Genomic DNA, 19,851 nt, shown 5'->3' on the forward strand with positions numbered 1-19,851 from the left:
ACTTATGATTAATTTGTAAGAAAATTATTGGATTTTGTTACAGAGATGCCAATTTACATTGAAAAAAAGTCAGAAAAGTGTATATTTAAAATTTATTGCAAGAATAATATATTAGTGGCCATATGCTTTGAAGTGAACAATAGAAATATGTTGCTGAATTTGAATTCATTAACTTACCTTTCATGGAATAAATCTGAAAATGCTTGGAGGCTGGAAGTGTCTTAAATATAAAATAATTTCTTCTGTACTTATACTGTACCTCAGAAACAGACTTTTAGCAATTGACAAAGATAGGATACTGGACTAAACAGACCTTTGGTCTGAATATGGTTGCTTATGTGTTCTTAGGACTTATTTTTATCCTGTTCGTGACTTTCATTTTTTAGTCTACCATTTTTTTTTTCAGTATGGTTGTTATTTCAGAATAACACTTTTAATATTATCTGAGTTAAGTAACACTGAATCATTAATACGATTCTCATCTGAATAACATTCCCAAGCTACCAAGTGCTGGTTACCAGCAGAGATAATTATTGGCAAAATTATCAACAGGTTGCTAGATTAGTAGAACTGTTACCAGAAAGTTACATTTTGGCTTAAAACCAGAAAAAAATGAAACAAAACATTAAGGATTGAAACTCAAACCAAGTTCAAAATGGTTCCTTGGACTTGAAACATCTGCAAAATTTATAGGAATTTTCCTAATTGCAGCTTTCTGTTAGTGGTGCTGGTTCTTTTGCTTTTCTAAGGAATCAAGTAATAGGAGAATGGGAAAATATCTTATGCTACTGTGGGTCTTCTTTCTTTTTAATTTTTCTTTTGTCTTTTTACCTGGGATAGGAAACAATAACTATTGGACAGTACTTAAAGCTAGATAAATGCCACTAATGAAGAATTGTTGGGGTTTTGTTTGTTTGTTTGTTTCGCCCCATATTGTCACATTGTCAAAGCTTTGGTGTATAAATCAAACAGTTCTTGAATTCCTTTGATAAGTCTGCCAGAACTCCAGAGATATTTTAAGGATTTTACTTGTTTAAATATAATTTGGAAAATGTTTTCATTAGTTACTGAATAGCCTACAACAGTAGATAGCCTTGAAGCAAATAATTCTAAAATTTGGCAATTAATTCTATGCTCCTTGAGATATAGCTCTAAGACTTGCATTATTCTGTATTCTAACTGCATTTGGGGAGAATTATATGTCAAAAGATACACTCTCAATTTAAAAAATAATATAATTCATGTACTTGCCTTGTATAGGTGTATGTGTGCATATAGGTAAGCCTGTCTCTTAGTAAGAAATGAGTAGAAGAAAATGATCAGATTATCATTTCTATTGTTTATAGCTATATACAGCTTCCTATTTTTTCATGAAGAAAATAAAATGGCTCTTATTCTGTCCTTTACATGTATCAGTGATTAAAATTTTAAATTTATTGCCATCTTGAGTTCTTCCCTACTGTACTTTTCTATGCTTTCTTCTGTCTATTGTTTTTCCTTTTATCCTTTATATTATACTTCTCCGTTACTCATTTTTTAGTCCCTTGTTTGGCACTGACTAGGTAGTCCATGTTTAACAGGAAACAGAAGGACCTTGCTCACAGTTTTCTCTTGCTGAAAGAATAGGTGTCGTCCGAATCGTTTGCTCTCCATGACACCAGATTAGATAATGCTTCTGAATAATGCCAGTATGTCAACACTAGAGACTTACATTTCATCGTAAATCAACAAGTTTATGATATTAATGGATTTTGTGATCATAGAATCATAAAAAAGTTTGTGTTGGAAGGGACCTTTAAAGGTCATCTAGTCTAACCCCCCTGCAATGAGCAAGGACATCTTCAAATAGATCAGGTTGCTCAGAGACCCGTCCAACCTGACCTTGAATGTTTTCAGGGATGGGGCATCCCCCACATCTCTGCACAACCTGTTCCAGTGTTTTCCACCCTCATTGTAAAATATTTCTCCTTTATATCTAGTCCAAATATTAGTGAGGAACTTCAAAGGGTCCCCTGTTTTGATATAAGTGATCTGGTTTTCCCTCAATGCATTATAGTTTCTGGATTAATAATAGCAATGTTCTTATAAGTGTTAATATTGTTATGATGGGATTTTGATAAAAAAATTCAGGGCAAAGGGGAACTGCTAGAGATTTGACAATTCATCAGTTTGTCAATTGAAAAGTCTTCAAATGTTAGAGTTTTAGGTCAATATTGACCAGATCAATTTGAACCAGCAATACCAGAAAGTAAAATAAATAAATAAATAAAAGGTTTTATCAGAAATTAAGTCTAAAATTTGTTTCTGTTCAACGAACAGGTCATCTATCCTCCATAGAATAATAGTATAGATAAGTTTGAACATCTTGAGAGGCACGTAAATATGAGGCACATAAATATAGATCTATCTCATAAGCAATTTTAAATATTTCTGCTACATATGTCCTAGTTATTTTTATCTGCTTGCTTTTCAACTTCCTTTGTTCTGTTTTGCTTTCAAATTCACGTACATTTTTTGAGAAGTGTAAATGAAAATATGTATTTAATATTTTGATTGCCTCATGTAAATATCCATCTTTAACATACACCTAGGTTTAGCAGACTAATCTTTTTAATATTATATTTCTAGTACTCGTAATTTGTAATACACTTAAATAATGTCCTCCTTACTCATCATCTTTATGTGTTACCAAATAAACAATTCTTTAGCAATCCAATATTAATGAGCAATAGGAATAGGTGCATGACATTATGTAAAAGAGTTTCTGTTGATTATTTTTTTTGTCTATAAGTTATGCTTTTTGGGGAACATCGGGATAAAGAAAAATGAACTGCAAGAAACATGATGGCACTACTCAATGTGTCTAGAATTTAACAAATAATTTTGTCCTAGCATTCTTAAGTTTATGTTGCACATTGCAGAAGATAAGCGCAAGACTGATTGTGCCAAAAGCATGTTGAATCATTAGTGAGAAAGTATATGACTTGTTTCTATATATGCTGGTTTTTTCCGTATGTTCATATTCCTCATGAATATTTTAGAACGAGTAGATAAGATTTCAGAAGTAAATATCCTTGCAATACTATTTGCAGGGTACTCTAATTAGCAAAAATAAGCAATTTAAACTTGAAATGATTGCATTAAGCTCATAAGAAGGTCTGACAATTATCAGAACTACTATGGGAGGAAAGCCACCTGGGTGAAAACTAGAAAGAAAATACAGAAATGAGAGAAAACTAGGAAAGCAGTGAGAGAAGAGCAGAGAAAACAAGGAGCAAGCCTTTCCCATTTTGCCATTAAATTAGCTCGGGTGGGTGTGAGCAAAGCAGCGAACGATTGCAATTCCAGCATGAGGAGCAGTCCTGCCCTCTGGCTCCAGCCTCTTACCCTTGCTGCCCAGCTAATTGGGTTAGCCAGCTGGTCCGACTTACGCAGCCAAAGATTTTTCTTCAGATAAGAGATGTAACTTGTGGTGGAGCAAGAAATGTTTCTAATCCTGAGGCTCGGGGAAGGTGGAAGTAACATTAAGCTAGAGGTGTGTAAGAACGAAGGAGTTTTGCTTTTGCTAAAGCTGCAGTCTTAATGTGGTTGATAATTGTCCACAGTCTAGTAAGTACACATTGGTTTATTGATACTTTGAAGTTGTGTGTTACCAGCCTTGGTTCCATATGAAAATTACATTATTTTTCTGATCGTTTAAAGATATTGTTTTCCTTGCTGCTGTATTTGAAGTCCTTCCAAGATATGCTCCTGGGGGATCTCTCCTGGTGCCCTTTCCTTCTCCAAACAAGACAGTAATTTGAAGTTATCAGAGTTAGAAAAGTGACCTTTTTTTTTCTTATGGGAGGCAGAACAATGCACATTTCTCAGCATGCATTTTTTGTTTTGTGCACTGTATGTATTTCATATGGATGGCTAGGTGAAAGAAGCAGGGGTTCTTTCATGGTTTGTTTTGTGTGTGTGTGTTTTTAAGCAAAAAAAAGTTGGTGATGTTTGAGCAAATGTTTAGACCTTGAGAAACTTGTTTCTTGGGTGGAGGTCACTGAAAACCTTGATGATAGGGGCAGATATATTTGACTGGTTAGATAGTAAACTGAGGAGCTAGAGCTAACATGTTTCTGCTTGAAGATCTATGCTGCCACATCCTATACTAGTTAGTTTTCTTTAGGCTGATTACTTCATGCCTGTGTAACGTGATGACCATGTGTATTACTACAGCCAAATAACTTTCTGTCAGACTGGGCCTGGAGTCTCCTAACCACCTGGAGGTAGCAGAAAACATTGCTTGTGTGTTCAGTTATGTGACAGTTCAGCAGGCACGATATGTAAAAATAAATCTGTGATGATGGTGCACCTCTTCAAAGTGTTTCCATCCGACTGCTTGGCTTTGGCATCAGCCAGCATATTCCATGAGCTGATTTTGGTCGAGCACTGGCTGTTATTTGACAGTAGTACTAATGAGGAGCAAGTAGAAATGGGAGCCATTGACATGTTGCTGGAACTCTTTTAAGTATTTTCACCAACTTTCATAGTGGCTGTGGCTCAGTACTGAGGGACACTCCTAAGAAGCTAGGAGTGAGGAAGCTGGAGGAGGAAATACAGATATCTGTCTTGATGTGCTTGCTTGTCTTTTACCTTTGTCTCAGTGAAGGCATTGTATCTGAGAGTAAACCTCTTCACTCAGCCTTCTCCTGCACTGCAGCTTCCTGGACCGCCTGTCTATGAAAGGATGGCCAGGCATGTATTAATTTAGAGGCTGGAAGGGCAAAAATCTAGGACAACTTTCACTGGGGAAAAGAGAGAAAGAGCGGTTGTGTACATGTGTGATATTTTAAATTAATAACTTGTTTTCTTTTCTGTTTTATGTGAGCATGTGGTGCGTTAGAAATATAACCAACTTTGGAAGACATATAAAATCTTGTGCTGCAGGATATAATTCAGCCCTTAAGCAATGAAGGCAGAAGTGAACTTCATTATGGTCAAATTGTTCACTTACCCCTCCAGAGTATCTAAACTTGGTAGATGCAGCAGCTCCAAATGGTTTTGGAGGCAGTATTCTGTACCGATTGGACTGCTTCTCTGACCTTTGATGCAATTCTGGTGTTTCTTATAAATGTGTCAGCTAATTTCTCTGGATAAAATATATAATATCTCTTTATTAAAGAACTGATTTGCACTGTATTCTGTGTTCCACAGCAGTCCCTCTTAATGTGATATATTACCACAGTACTTATTTCTCCTTTCATCGTACAAAGACTTGCTGTTACCTCACTTGTTTCTTAGTGTAATTTACCAGCGTTGGAATACTGACTTATGAGTACTGACTTAAAACAAACATTTACTCATAAGAACTTATTTCCACATCAATGATAGTTTTCTGCTCTGTAGCCTTTTTCCTTAGTCCCTCGTTATGATCATTTGTGCCACATTTCAAAGAGCAGCATATCCCGTATTTGGTTTCCATTAAGGTGAAAGCTCCATGCCCTGTGCTATGATTTATGACCTCTGCATTTATGCAGTCTCTGAGTCCTAACTAGATTGGCTTGTGTATTTGAAATGTATTTTAGAAATGAAGGTGGAGATGGAAGGAAACTCTACTGCCTTATGATAAAAAGCCTTGTCAACACACATGGAATTAAACAAACAGGAGTTGTAATCTATATTTTCTATGTTAGCTTCATTCAGAAAAGTCCTCTGTATCATGCAGTGTATCCCAGGGACTGGACCTTTAATATTCTTGACAACTGCCCTAAGGGGAATAATGTCCCTTAGAAAAAGTCACAGTAAAATCTGGCAGTAGATTAAGTTAGTTTCCACTTAGGTGTGACAGCAGAGTCATTACTGATTTTAGACTTAGCCAGTTTGAGAGTCGGCTTCACCACCATCAACTAAAGACTATGATGTATAGTTCCAGATGCTCTGGCCAATTGACCGTAAAATTGCTCCGCATTTCTGGCAGAGCAGCCAAGCTGGAGCTTTTAAAATCTCCACTCCCCAAGCTCAACACCCTCCCCCCTCTGCTTAAAAGCTGCTCATTATTCTTCTTCTGCCCGCTGATCTTAGCAAAAGAAAAACTTCTGGAATCAATTAGAAGTGTCTGCACTTGATGAGATTTGCACGTGAGTTCAGAATTGCGAGGCTTTGATAGTGTCAGCCAACAGCTGCAGTTTCAGGTGGTAAAATCGGGGAAGGAATTTTCCAGGGTTTATTTACAATCATAAAATAAAACAAAAATCAAGACAAGTTGGAAACCATCTAACGTGTCATTAAAATGAAGCCTGAATTGGGTTATATATTTATTTTGTCTGAAAAAAGTAAACTGGTGGTTTATTATCAGGATCTTTTCAATTACTTTGCAATTATTAGGCTATATAGAGTGGTTGTAATAAAATGCAAGCTATGGTCTGCTTGCTGTAGTTTTAACTATGAAAGAGGCATCTGCTATTACTTTTGTCACTTTAATTGCTTGACAAGACAAGGAGGTAGTTATACTTAATAGAAATCAGAAGCGTGCAGTCAACGAGGAAGCAAAGGTGGTGTACTCTGAAGATAGAAAATACATATTCATGTATGCTGTTTGAAATTTTGTGTCTTGTTCTGTCAACACTCATGTTGATAGTTGTGAAGATTATTTTCTGGCCCTTCTTAGCCCAAAGCAGTGAGTGATTGGCTTGTATCTGTATGTAATGTTTGTTTCAAAGGTAATAGCCATGTCAAATGAAATTACTAATGTTCAGTTACACAGGGTGTCTTTGTAAAAATGAAACTGTGCCATTTCACACGTTGTTACTAATTTGCATTGCAGGCTTGTTTGGTTCATTAGTCAAAGCATAATTCTTCTAAAGGCCAGTAATGCTACAAACCCCATCAAACTGCATTCTTCTCTACATCATAATAACACATGGATAATAATAGAAATCTCCATACCAGTGAATTGCTTCACTGATATTAATCTCTGGTGACAACTGACATATTCCACATGGGTAGATGTTTCTGTCTGTGTAATTGCAGTTCCAGTACTAAAGTATTAACTGACTTTTCTTTTAATTATTATTTGTTAATGCACAAATGCCTGTTTATGTTTCATAGCTGGATTTTTTCTGCAGAGCTAATACTGTTAGGAAAACTAATCTGTAGAGTATTTTTAAATTTCTTTTTCTCCCGTTAAAGAGGCTAAAAAAATAATTCTAGTGAAGAAGTACTCAGAGAATTCCTTGTTTGCAGTATTAGTTATCTGTGTAAGCACAGAGGCACCTCTGCATCACAACACAAGCAGTGCTGGTGTGCACTGGATTGAGAGGCAGGCATACAGACAGACCCCGCGACGTATGGATTCTGTCGGAGATGTGCAGGCAGTCGGCGCAGACTCGTGTTTCCTATGCTTGACAGTGCCAGTGCTTACTGCTCAGTTTACACTCATACATTTTACATTCCATGCTGATTTAAAAGTATAGCATAAAGCATATTGAAACCTCTGAGTTAAGGGCAAGGGTGACATGAATGATTGCTGTGTCCCGAGTGAAATCCACTGGGTTATTTGCTGAGATTCCCATCCACGCATAAGTACCTTCTGCATATGTCAAACTGTGTCCCCAACCGTGCTGAGCTCCCCCCTCAGAGCAGGGAGACTTCCAGCCCCACCGCACGCGGCAGCTGTGTGTGTGTGTTTGGTAGCCCAGCTGTCTTTAGCCTTTCAAGCTCACCTCTGTGTATGTGTATATTAGGACAACCTGATAGGCAAGATTAGTAGATTTCTTTCCAAAATCAGAAAGTCTGCCACCAAAACTATTGCAGGTGGGAATTGTCCTAATCTTAGAGAGGAGAGTGTACCTGTATTCCAAAGACCATGAAGGCAGATGGCTTAGTTTGAATTTTATCCTCAACATAACAGGCTGAGGGATTGAATTAGATCTTAGAAGATGACAGCTTTAATTAAACTAGCTATTTCTGGTGTGGAATACATCTGGGTTTGGTAGATATAAGGTGACCACAAAGAACCAGCATAGTATTTAAAGCATTTTGGATACTTTTGTCTTACAAGATTTAAACAGAGAAAAACCAAATGTAAAAAGACATGCAGTCTGGGGTTACTCAATTTATATGTCTTGCAAGGAAAATGGAGATACAAGATTCTTCTTTCCATAAACGTCCCTTCCCACTTCTGCAACAGTGAGCAGAATACGGCAGCTGTGAAAACTTAGCATTCCTGGAACAGAATGTCTGTGCAGGACACACAACTGGGCTGTAGCATAGGCCATTGGAAAGCCAAATCAATACCTGTAATTAGGAAAGCAGAAATTTAATCAAAATATACTTGAATATATTTTATTAGAATTGATGATTTAAAAAAATTAATAATCTTTTTCTCAGTCTATTTTTTCAGAAGCTTCTCTTGAAAAACAAAGAACAAAAAGCACAGTAAAAGTCAAGCCTCTGTTTTTCTACTAGCAGCACCTGAAATAACCACAGAGACTGAAAACTAGTGCAGGACATCTGGGCAATTGCATGCTAAATTCTAACCAGCCAGTGCCTCCTGCCTAAAGTGGGCAATAGATCAGTAAGATAAAATCAAGCCATTATCTGTGCTGTGATTTTTTTTATTATTATTATTGCCTTGTTATATCATTCCTTTGTGCAAGTTCTGTTTTCTATGATGTTTAGAATCAGGGAATATAAAGAAAGCGACAATGCTATATTTATTTTTGCATTTAGGTATTACGTAAGGCTAAGAGAATGTTTTAAAATATCCTTCTCCTGCCAATGCCAAATAAAAATTGCCTGATGAAAGAAGATTAGCAAATGCTATATTTAACAACTAATTCCCAAATGCAGAACACACAAAACACTTTGTATGTTTAAAAGTTGGAAATAGGTGTTATGGGAAAAAAGTACGTGTAAAGCTCTAGTTATCACTTGAAACTAAGGCAAAATAATGCAGCAACCCTCTATGGAGAGTGAGAGTGATCACATCTGTCCTGACAGAATTTGTTTTGTTTATCTTCATATGGAGCCCATGAAATGCCTGGAATAGGTTGTTTATTTTGCTGGTTGGAAGCTAATACACAGTTGAAAATGCCTGGGTTTAGTTTAAACATTTTCAATTTCATGGAGCAAAGGATGCTATATGTTGTCCTTAACTATTACCTGAATTCATTGTACATCTGCATGTGACTATAAATCTCTAGATATATTTATTTATCTTCTTGTTGGCTTCATGTAAGTTGGCTAGAAAGAATGGTCAGATATTAGGAAACTGTTAAAAGTGTAAATTAAGCAGGATGTTAAGAAGCAGAATCTGGCCATTAACTGCATTGTTTTATATCCACATGCCTCCATACCTATCTCCAGTTTCCATTGCCTGCAAACAATCTAGTTAGAGTTTAACATCTCAGGGCAGATACCTGCCTTTGTGCATACATAAAAGGGCTTACCCCACTTCTGTCCTCTATCTATGCAGTGAATAGAGCCACCATCATCCTGCTTATATTCCTGGTCATTTTTTGTTCCTGACTTTCAAGTGAAGCTTATTAAACAGTTGCCTTGTTCAGAAAACTCAGGGCTTATCTATACGTATTTTTTTAAGTTCTCTGTTGTCTTCAGCTGAGTACAATCTAGTACAGTACCAGGTACACTCAGGAGACTAATTCTAATATCTTCTTGGTCCATCTCCACTTTAAATGGAAGTGTTGGCCTAAACTGAGTCCATTCCAAATGTATACTCCATACTATATGCATGCATGTTAATTAGCTTCTGTGGTTATTGAGGCTTATTAAAATGCATCTTCAGACTATAAAATGTGTAAAAAAGATCAATTTTTTCACTTTCCTTTCTCCTTCTTTTCCCTTTTGTTACATTTTTTTTTTCTACGTGTGAAAAAGGAAAAGATATTAAAAAGGAAATGGAGAAGATTAATATGAGGACTCAGACGAATTAATTCAAAAATAGAAAAATAAAAGGCAAAAAATATATATTATTAATGGTATATTATTAATGGGGAATTTCCAAGAACAACTTTAATCATTTTTAGCAATTGTCTTTGTATCCTTGGCCATGATTTCTAATTAAATCTATTGGCTCCAGACAGAATTGTTCATACCATTTTATAACACTCTGTTGGTAAATACACAGTAGTAAACATATTTTGTTCCATCCATGTGCCAAATATTTGAATCTGTCAGTAAATGCGCACAGCTCTGCTGGAGTCTCAGACTGCCATTTCTCAATGTGCTCTGCCCTTTTAATTCAAGTAATAGAGAACTATAGGAAAATTTTATTTTCTGGTTCACTAACCAAATCAAAATAAAATAAACCCTATAAAATAATTTGAGGTCACTCAAAACTGGAAGTCTTTTCACTTCTTTTGCAAAATGGAAGACAAATACAGACAAGTTGGGGGCAGGTAATTAGCATATCTCATTCTACTTGGACTCTTGGACTGATACACTTTTATTTCACTTTACAGTTGGGTAGTTTTTCCTTACTATTATAAAATGAGAACAGTGAAATGCTAGAAGAAAATATTGTCTGAAACAAAGTAATCTCATTCAAACTTATCCATTTATAAGAAAATCAAAAGTCTTCAATGTGCTGTAAGCTCATTGATCTTGAAATGACACATTTCAAGAAATACATTGTTTGAGAAAATTGTCCCATCTGTACTTACAAGAGCACAGATTAGTGAGCGTTTCATCTGAATAGTTGTATGAGGATCTTGCTGATGCAGGTAAGAAGCTTTCCATTAGCAGAGGGCAACTGGATATTAAAAAGAGCAAACACTGGAATTTTAACACAGTCCTTGGTATTGGTAGAATATTAGTGCTTGAGTTTGAGTAATGTATAACGACAGAAACAAATTGGGGTGTGAAAAAGCTGATCTCAAAGGTAGCTCACGTGAAACAGATAGATCATTCTAGAGTAAGAAATTCTCAGTAGAGGCTCCATGAAGGACTTAAAAAACCCTTTAATAGCTTGAAGGCCAGCTGAGTTCATCTTGGGGGGGTGGTGGTGGGGGTGGGGCGCGCGGGCAGGGGGCAGGGGAGAGAGAGTAAGAGTCTGTGTTGTAAGAGTCTGTGTGTACATATATATGTAGTGCATAGCTATCAATGAATTATATCAAATAAAAAGAAACAAATTTTAATAATAGCATGTTATGTTCTTATATAACTTTTATTTCCCACTGTAATGTCAATTTATACAGTGTTACTCTGATTAAGAACAGTGATAGAACAAATATAGTTTTATAACCTTAATTTTTATATAAATTGATGCCATCTTAACTTGGTGGTTTTAAGTATCTTATTGGACTATTTATCACCATCAAAGTATTTACTAATTTCTTCCAAGTTCTTATAAAAAGTCTCAATACACTGTATGAATCAAGTCTCCTCCTTCCATGCAGTGATGTAAAACTGACTGCTCCTTTCCTGGTTAGTGGAGAATTAAGAGGAAAACAGGATCTTTAGTGGAACCAGGTTTATTTCTTCGGCTTTGTAAACTTTGTGGCTTTCAGAACTTATTAGCATCAAACAAAAATCGAAAACATCAGATTGAAAAACTAACAAAAATAATAGCTGTGAAAACAGCATGCAAGCAAAACTGGTCCATTTTTCCTGGACAGTTCACATAAAATCTGCCCAACCAACTACTTTACATTATGTGATGTTTTATTTTGATCTTTGTGGAGATCAAATTATGTGGTATTCAGGATTTTATTTTGCTTTGCAATGTGCAGTAATCCATACTATTAAACTCTAGCATATTCCAACGTTAGAATCTGCATGTGTTGGACTGCATGTTTGGGCATATATGCCAGTAATTTCAGAGAACCCATAATGCATTTGGCAGTGAAGATTGATTTTTCAGAATTGTTCGTGTGTGGACAATTGTTTGCCTCTTGGCTTAGACAGTCTTTAGAATGTAAATCAGCTTTGGAAAATTGTTGTTGAAAGGGAGCCATGTTAGCCTAATGGCTCAGAAACAGAAGCTATAGTTAATACCTTTCAAAACAAATAAAGGTAGGTCATCGGCTGAATAGCTGTCTGAAGGAAAACTGAGCTAAGACAGCTGACAATCACTTTTACCTTCAGTACAAGGTGTGGTCGTCTTTGGGGGAAGGACTTGGAAATTGGTGACTGTCAAGTATGTTATTAGATGCAACATTATTCTCTATTGCACTGAGTATGCATATTCAAATATTAGCCGGGTTAAAAGCGCAGTGGAAGAACAGCGTGGCGGTGAAGGCAGGCATGACAGACCCTCTCCAGTCTGTGCAGGGCATGGCTGGTCCAAAGGGTACCTGTAATGATCTGGGAGAGAGTTAGGTTAAGGATGGGAAGTAGGGAGGATCTGTACATTCTCCCAAACTTCTTTTCTTACCTCCTTTGTAAAGGAACTGAATGGTAAGAAGTTGCTTCTCTTGATACCACCCCAGCAATACTTAAAATTCAAACTTTACAGGGAGAGTGTGAAATAAGAAAGGAGCCTTGGGTTTTTACAGCATTATCTGCACATCTTCTATTACATTCTTCCAGTCCAGCTGCCCTGATTTCTAAAGTATTTAGTCATGACCTTGCAGGTTATATCTTTATAGTTTGGGGACAAGGTTGAGATGGTTGGATGTAATATAGGCATATGCTATTCTTATTTCTCCTATGCTCGTGAGTTCCTGAATCAGTCATTTAAGCCTAAATGTGATGCTGGATTGTTCTTTTGTCCCAGACTGCAGAGGAGATGTTGCTGTTGTTCATATTCATTAGCAGAAGTTTTCTCCCTTAAAATTTGTATGAAGTCATCAAAACTGCAGGTTCAGCTAATGTTGTAGTAATGCCAGGCAAGAATGCTGTATGACTTTTCCCCACCATCATTTCCCTATTACGGTTAATGCAGTCCATCTTACTGAAACCAAAAAGCTATTGCCAGTACACCTCTTAAATTATTCTCAAGCTGCCAGCTGTGCCATTTGACTTTGATCCTTTCTTTCATGGTAATTGTCATGCTGAAATGTAAAACTAAAATATATTCTGCACGAAGTGCCACCTTTTCGTACTTTGGAGGATATTAATCTTCATGAGATTTCTGCAGATTTTACGTGCTATTAATAGTCTTCTCTATGTGCTATTGCTGCCATCAAGTGTAATTATATAATTATGCATGTGTAACTATTCCTGTACAGTAGTTGTTAAGGAATGCCAGCTCTCTGGAGCTCATTCACATCCGGTATTTTCGTACTGCTTAGCTTAAAAATAACACTTAGCATTACATGAAACACCTCGTTGTTTTATTTTAATGGAAGCTAAAAAATATTGAAAAATTCTGACTGGATATGCACTTTGAAGTATGTTGCTGAACAGAAGAATAGATTGCCTTGTGATTAGCTGAAATTTGGTAGTTTAGTGACTTGCTTTCCTGTTTTGTTTTGCTCTCACTGTTAAGATAATTGAGAAAAACTGTGGAGTCATCAGTGTAAATAAATCCCTCCATTAATGCAAACAATCATATTCGCCTTTCCGGTGATTATTACATGCTAGGAAAAACAGCTCTAAAATATTTTTTCTGGCCAATCTGGTTTTAAAAAATGCTTTTTAAGTATGAAAATTGGTATTATATCGGATTCAAAATATTGAGAGGAAAATACTTTTCAACTGTTTATTTAGGGCTTTAGGGATCTCATTTTAACATTTGGGTGGTTTTGACCTTTGCTGTATTAAGGAGGTCTTGAAGCACCTTGCTGTCCATTAACTATGGTTTCAAATCTGTATTTTAATGCACTAATGAGAGGCTGGACTGCAAATAGTAAAATGCTTCATTACTACAATTACTGTTTGCAATGTGCTGCTTAAGAATAAAAATTTTGTTTACTAACTCTGAAGTCAACCTAGTTGGCATCCAGGTATTCTAAGAGTTGTTCAAGGTACTGTCAAGTCCCAGAACAAAATGATAATAATGATAGACCTGTTCCCAGCCATGTACAGTGTAAACACGAGACAAAAGGCAGCAGATGAATGTGGACAAGTATTAGGACCACTGGGGGAGAAATCACAAAGTATTTCTATGAAGATTGAGCTTGTTGATAATGGCAGCTAAAAGAATTAGCTCAGGGAACAGAGAGATATGCTGAAGAGATCCTTAAAATGTTGAAAATTAGCTTACTTTTCACAAGAGAGCCAAAGGAAATATACATAGAGAGGAATGACACAACCAAAGGAACAGTCTAAGATACCCATTTATTTCAATAGCATTCTGGGTGGACATCAGTGAGGTATAAAGGTTTTGGCAGAGTTGCTGTATTGGAGATATGAGAAGATGAGGGCCTGGATGAGAATCCTAGATGCGTGAATGAATGAGACTAATTATCTCGGTTATGTTGTTAGGAAAGAATCTGCGTGTGTGGATATGGGGAATCTCAGGAGAGATGGAATCGAAGATGATATATAAACCATCGTGATGATATCTAGAATTATAGGGAAAGAGGGAGGTAAAATTTAGCTGGAAACAGAGGAAAGAAATAATTCAAACTATATTTAACCTAAACTGACAATGAGACGTCACATAGTAATGTTGGGAAGGCTGCAGTTTATCTGGTGGGGGGAAAGGGATGAGGCTTGGAGAAGAGAGTGGGATCTGGATAGAGATGATAGAATTTGTGCTAGAAATAACAATATCTAGAGGAGTATAAAAGTAGAACAAGGACAGAGCTTGCACAAAAACTTGGTGTATCTGAACTGTACATGATAGCATAAAAACTTGATGTATCTGTTGAGCCCTACATAATGGCATAATATAAACTTTATTTATACTAATCTATACAAAAGATCTTTTGAATAAAAGAAAAAATGATATAAATATTTTTTATTTAAAGAAAAAAGTCAAAATATAGAACAGATTAATAGATTTATCCTTGCAGAGTTCACAGTGGTGAGACTTTTTTTTGAGCACATGCAAATGACTTTTTCTGGCAACTGGGACCAAATATTATCCCTGGTCATGATGCAACAGTGCTTCAATACTACAAAAAGACTTTACCATTGCCAGAGAGAATTGACTGAGGATTCCTCTCTGAAATAGCGATTGTTCACCCACCAATATCTTCTGCAAAAGCAGGAATAAATTGCAGTAGTATTGAGAATTCATTAAACAGTGCTTGTGACAAATCGACAGCCAGAAGAATTAGTGACCAGGAAGCTAGATGGGAGTTAAATCTTTGCCATTGTCTGTCCTGGCTGGTGAACACAATAAATGTGTAGACACTTGCCTTTAATCTGGGCAAATTTAATTTATTAGCTCTCTTCATATGAAAAAGGACTCTAAAATAAACCTTAATATTTATAAACATTTCCAGAAAAAAGGAAAGAGCAAACCTTGTAGAAAATCTTGAGTAATATATGAACAATGATAAGGAAAGGTTTCAGGAGAGAGGTTCAAATGACAAGTTCTCGTGAGATGTAAGAACACTGGAAGACTTCGTGATGAGAAGATATGAGGAAAAATAAAGTGATGAAGTTGTGTCAGAGGATGTGATAGAAGGAAAGGAAGGAGCAGGAAAAGCAACCTGATTTGTCAGGTAAATGGGCAAGTATTATGGAAAAATATTATCGCTGAATGGTATTGCTATCACGTTTCTAGGAATTGAGTGTTAATAGCGATTTGCTGGATTGTTCTCATATAGTCCTCCTACAAGATAAAAATAGTAGTAAAATTAAAATGAAAATTAAATCAACACAACAGCTGCTTGAAAAGTTTCATAACAGCAAGTTTGGTGCAATTTTGAAAAAGTAAATAGAATTCTGAACTGAGATTATCTGGGTTGGTATGCTTTTTCTAAAGAAGAGAGAATGAAGATGTATAGGCAAACTATTACTGTGAAAGTGGTACATGCTCCCTTCTAAAACATTTTTATTTTTTAACAACTTTAACCCAATGCATGATTTGGGACTATTTTGGGGATCTACCGTGCCTGCAGGAATGGCTCTAAAGTTTCACTGTGAGAAATATAGAGATAGTATTCTTTTTTGCATTAATTTAATATATGCATACATTTCCAGAACTGGAAGATAATATACATTAACTTACATTTAAATAAATTATAGAACCCAGATGAAATGATTAACTTCTTGAAAAGCAGTGCAGCAGGAAAAGACATAGATGATTATAACATCTACTGTGGACTTTTGCATGTGATATTACTGTTTAAAATAGCCATAGTACATACTTTGTGTGTTAGTGAAAAACATAGATTGGAAATGTTTGCATCTGACCATAATCTATTTTAAGGAAAAGAAGAATATTGCTTAGGTGGTAGTGAGAAGTGTGAATATTGTGATTGGCTGCTGCACAGAAACTTGCAGACAGGTAGTATGTGGACAGCAAATGAATTGCTACTGTGTAAGCTTAAAACTGTAGATGCAAAAAGCTAAAATAATATTTACCTATACATGGTATAATGAATCTTTATTGGCAACTAGTATTCACAGACTATTTGAAAGGTGGTATTGGCCAGACGCAAGTTATTTGGCAGAGATCTTGCCTAGTATATATTTGCAGAGCCTGTCTGCTTAAGGATGCTGGCAGGTTTACTCTGATTTCTATTCCAGGTGACAAATTTCTATCCAAGCATATGAGTGATCAAATTTTTTCCACTGGAATCTGGGCACTGTAAAATTTCTGAAGCTGAGTAGAAAAATTGCAGGATTTGCTTAAACTATAATAGCCGCTGCATACCAGTGTGACGGCAAAATATTTCCACTTGGACAACATCAGGGCAAACTGCACTGAATTGAACTAAACATTTTTCTGGAAGACTGATGGTATTTTGTTGCCACTTGACAATGGCGTCTTCTTTTAACCTAGAAGCTGCGATCACTGTAGTCTTCAGTTAATTTCTGTGTGAAAATTGAGCAACAGCAATGGAAAGTACTGGTGCGCTAGCTTTATCTACCAAAGCAAAGAACTTGGTCCAAACCAGATGAAAGCTATACCACCACCACATTAGCTTATTTTTTTCCAATGCAAAGCCAATTAAGAAATAGAACAGTTTCCATTAGTTTATTTGTCTTTCCTGGAGCAATTACAATTGCTAAACTTTCCTAAACTATACAAATGTGGAGTCTCCCCTTGTGACAGGTTGTTTAAATTTATGACTAAAGCTAGCATTTCCATCTCCAATAAAAGCCAAACAGACATTTAATTATGGTGCGTGACATTTCTGACTAAAATAGAGCCAACAGAGCCTGTCAGACAGCCCTCATTGTTCATGAATTTTGAACAAATTGGGGATCTGTGAATTTATAGCCAGGTTTTTCTCTACTATTGTTTAAAATAGCACACATGGAAAACACGCCATGGGTGTGTTGTAATTCAGCTTTAATGATGTAACACTTGGTTTCAGTCAATTGTTGGAGGATTGCAGTAACACTGGTTTAGTGCTTCAGACATTGCATGTTCCTTAGCAATTACAGTCCAGCTTTCAATAATGGCTGTTGGCGGGATATCCGCAAGTGAAGTCATAGCAATTTTGAAAAAAGAGCTAATAAAAATACACCTGCCTTGTAGTGGAAAACGAGCCTTTAATATCTTTACTTTGAAGTTGAGTGAAGCCCACAGCATTAACTAACAGATACCAGTATTATGATGCAGTAATCCACTCCCCCAGGGGAAGTCAGGGGATTGAAATATGAAAGGCTACTATTTTCTAGTCACATATTTTTTAGTCACCATAACATCATGAAGGAAGAATGGGAATAACGAGGTGATAATAAAAACTGGAAGGGGTGTTAGCTGTAAAGTTAGGAATATGAAAGCCATCACAAACTGTAATTCAGGGATGCTACAGCTTAAGTGATGTATAATGAGTCAGTTGTTAGTTTTAATACAATTCCTTATTTAAATACATCCAAATCCACTTTTTGTTAGAACAGCATCTAGAATATTAAAATAAAATCTAAGAAAAAGAATAAAACATAATTTTTCACACAACTTCTCAGCTTTCTGTTCTTTTTCTATTCTAAATTAGTTTAGCTTTTGACAACTTTTTTCAGAGCCACTGAATATTTGTGGTCATTAGTAATCCTCAGTTGGTTTTCTTCACCAAAAGATCTAGGGTAGATTCCTTTTGTCTTTTTGTTAAATTGTCCATTATATTCTCTCCTGATATACTTCATATGTTTTGAATTATTTTTCATTTTAGGAAGCATGTGTGGTTACATCCTTGTAGCATATACACTCAAGTTGTGTGTCTTTCTAGGGCAGTCCATAATGCAATAGTTATATGTAGTTATAAACTTCTGTTTGGAAGAAGTATAACAATATATTTTCAATAAAAATGATGGGAAAAAATACAACCTCTTTAGCTACTTCTAAAATGAGAATAGGAACATAGAGGATCCATTCCTGCCTATTGCTAAATTAGTGACTGCTTAGGCAAATGACAGAATCTCTTTGTGTTGGTTTAACTGAGTGGAAAATGAATCCAAGAATGCCCACAGTAAAATGTGTTTATTAGGTATGATTACTGTGTGTGTAAAGAGCCTTCAGAATTACACTGTGATAGGCCTTAAGCAATTGGAAGTTACACCATTGCAGGAAACAGTTCCCTGCATTCTTCTTTTTGTTCTGCACAAAACTTTGTTGTCTATTGTAGCATATTTCTCCTGTCCATGGTGGCAGTTGTATTGGTCTTACTGTAGTGAACATGCCTGAGGAAACTTTAAGCCAGGATTGTATAATTAGAGCTCAGCTTAGGCTCACAGTTGTTTGGTGTGATGTATTATGCAGCTATTTTTCAATGACTGCTATTGCAATTAAGATCCAAACCGCAAAATAAATTGTATGGGTATATACTGAAATGGGCCTCAGCATAGTTGGAGAGGAAGGGAAAATGAAATGATTGGTATATTCTTAGCACAACAAGATCAATCAGGAATTTCTACATTTAATTTATCAAAAAAATCTAAAACATTTTAATCAGGAACTTGTCTGCAACTCAGTGCAGCTTAGGAACCTGCAAGGTACAAATCCCACAAACAGACATTTAGGTACAGCTGTGTTAGAGACTCTTTTTCTTAAAATAACCAGAATTTGAACTGTATACATTCAGAGCTGGATGCTTCTTCTCTCATCCTCATCCTCACCCCCACCGACATGGTAGGGTCCTCTAACTGGAAAGGTGAAAGATAAAGGGCGCTTAACCCCATGCTGGCCTGATCAAACACCATTCCCTGCTAACACAGGAAGAAACATTCATCAAAGGGATATCACTTGAGTATGATCCTACAAAGACACGCACACATGCTTAACTTCACATTAATGGGACTATTTAGGTGCATGAAGTTAAGCATGTGTTTTAAATCTTTGCTGGATTGTATTCTATATTTTCCTTTCCACTAACCTGAGCCTTTACGTGAGGCAGTTACCTTACTGGTCTGAAATGCTGAAAATTCTCTCTGTCTATGGAGAAGATTTTATATGTCTGAATTCACTTATTGATCTTCCCTAGTTGCCATGGGATTTTAATTTTATTATGTCTGCATTTTTCTGTTTTTGTTTAGGGTTAGTGGCACATTTTTATGAATTTCAAATAACATGTATAGACTTGCTACTTTTTCAGAGCAAGTATTTATATGATCACTCTTCAAATAAAAATCCAAATAAATCTTGTTTTATATTAAAAATATCTATTGTTAGTGATAAGATGTCTAACTTTTGTATTAGTTTTTACTCTTAAATAAGTCTTTAACTTTCCCACAACATTGCTATAAAAGAACTAAGGGAACTATCTATTTTACTGATTTTTATTGTACCATTTTGGAAGTGAGTGAATTTGTGCTGGGTTGGAAGATTTTCTATGCGGCATTCAA

The 19,851-nt window shown here is 36.0% G+C and overlaps 1 protein-coding gene across 2 annotated transcripts in view; it reads left to right on the forward strand.

Moving 5' to 3' along the window:
• Positions 1 to 19,851, forward strand: part of AGMO (alkylglycerol monooxygenase) — a 195,169-nt gene that overhangs the window by 113,702 nt on the left and 61,616 nt on the right. The gene's annotated exons all lie outside the window — the stretch shown is intronic.

Source organism: Falco naumanni, chromosome 4 (assembly GCF_017639655.2).
Source record: "Falco naumanni isolate bFalNau1 chromosome 4, bFalNau1.pat, whole genome shotgun sequence".
In the NCBI taxonomy this organism is placed as follows: domain Eukaryota; kingdom Metazoa; phylum Chordata; class Aves; order Falconiformes; family Falconidae; genus Falco; species Falco naumanni.